The sequence below is a fragment of the Arachis hypogaea genome, chromosome 1, assembly GCF_003086295.3.
Source record: "Arachis hypogaea cultivar Tifrunner chromosome 1, arahy.Tifrunner.gnm2.J5K5, whole genome shotgun sequence".
NCBI classification, from domain to species: Eukaryota; Viridiplantae; Streptophyta; class Magnoliopsida; order Fabales; family Fabaceae; genus Arachis; species Arachis hypogaea.
The window spans coordinates 92,649,725-92,651,251 of record NC_092036.1 but is presented as its reverse complement, the minus strand read 5'-3'; the positions used below and the strand labels follow the sequence as shown (position 1 = coordinate 92,651,251).

Below are 1,527 nucleotides of genomic sequence, written 5' to 3'. Positions count from 1 at the left end.
CATTCAGCTTCATGATAGCTCCTAAATATTGAGCAACTTGCTCTCCAGTCACATCTTCATCCTCTTCAGAGGAAGAATAGTCTTCAGAGCTCATGAATGGCAAAAAGAGATTTAATGGAAACTCTATGGTCTCTATATGAGCCTCAGATTCCTTTGGATCCTTAATAGGAAACTCCTTCTTGCTTGAGAGATGTCCCAGGAGGCCTTCCTCACTAGGATTTTCGTCCTTCTCCTCCCTTGTGCATTCGGCCATATTGATCACATCAATGGCCTTGCACTCTCCTTTTGGATTCTCTTCTGTATTGCTTGGGAGAATACTGGGAGGAGTTTCAATGACTTTCTTATTCAGCTGGCCCACTTGTGCCTCCAGATTTCTGATGGAGGATCTTGTTTCACTCATGAAACTGAAAGTGGCCTTTGACAGATTAGAGACTAGATTGGCTAAATTAGAAGTGTTTTGTTCAGAATTCTCTGTCTGTTGCTGAGAAGATGATGGAAAAGGCTTGTTATTACTGAGCCTATTTCTTCCACCATTGTTAAAGCCTTGTTGAGGCTTTTGTTGATCCTTCCATGAGAAATTTGGATGATTTCTCCATGATGAGTTATAGGTGTTTCCATAAGGTTCACCCATGTAATTTACCTCTGCCATTGCAGGGTTCTCAGGATCATAAGCTTCTTCAGAAGCTGCCTCTTTAGTACTGTTGGATGTATTTTTCCATCCATTCAGACTTTGAGAGATCATGTTGACTTGCTGAGTCAACACTTTGTTCTGAGCCAATATGGCATTCAGAGCATCAATTTCAAAAACTCACTTCCTCTGAGGTGTCCCATTATTCACGGAATTCCTCTCAGAAGTGTACATGAATTGGTTATTTGCAACCATGTCAATAAGTTCTTGAGCTTCTGCAGGTGTTTTCTTTAGGTGAATGGATCCACCTGCAGAATGGTCCAATGACATTTTCGAAAATTCAGATAGACCATAATAGAATATATCTAATATGGTCCATTCTGAAAACATGTCAGATGGACACCTTTTGGTCAACTGCTTGTATCTTTCCCAAGCTTCATAGAGGGATTCACCATCTTTTTGCTTGAAGGTTTGAACATCCACTCTAAGCTTGCTCAGCTTTTGAGGAGGAAAGAATTTATCCAAGAAAGCCGTGACCAGCTTATCCCAGGAGTCCAGGCTATCCTTAGGTTGTGAATCTAACCATATTCTAGCTCTGTCTCTTACTGTAAAAGGGAAAAGCATGAGTCTGTAGACTTCAAGATCTACTCCATTCGTCTTTACAGTCTCACAAATCTGCAAGAACTCAGTTAAAAACTGATAAGGATCTTCAGATGGAAGTCCATAGAACTTGCAGTTTTGTTGCATTAAGGCAACTAATTGAGGCTTAAGCTCAAAATTATTGGCTCCAATGGCAGGAATGGAGATGCTTCTTCCATCAAATTTGGACGTGGGCTTGGTAAAGTCACCAAGCATCCTTCTTGTATTATCATTATTGGGTTCGGCTGCCATCTCCTTCT

The 1,527-nt window shown here is 40.9% G+C and overlaps 1 non-coding gene across 1 annotated transcript; it reads left to right on the top strand.

Moving 5' to 3' along the window:
* Positions 1 to 1,016: 1,016 nt before the first annotated feature.
* LOC112713014 (small nucleolar RNA R71) lies at positions 1,017 to 1,120 on the top strand. The gene has a single exon (XR_003158041.1). It is a non-coding gene; the product is annotated as a small nucleolar RNA R71 (small nucleolar RNA).
* The last annotated feature ends 407 nt before the right edge of the window (positions 1,121 to 1,527 follow it).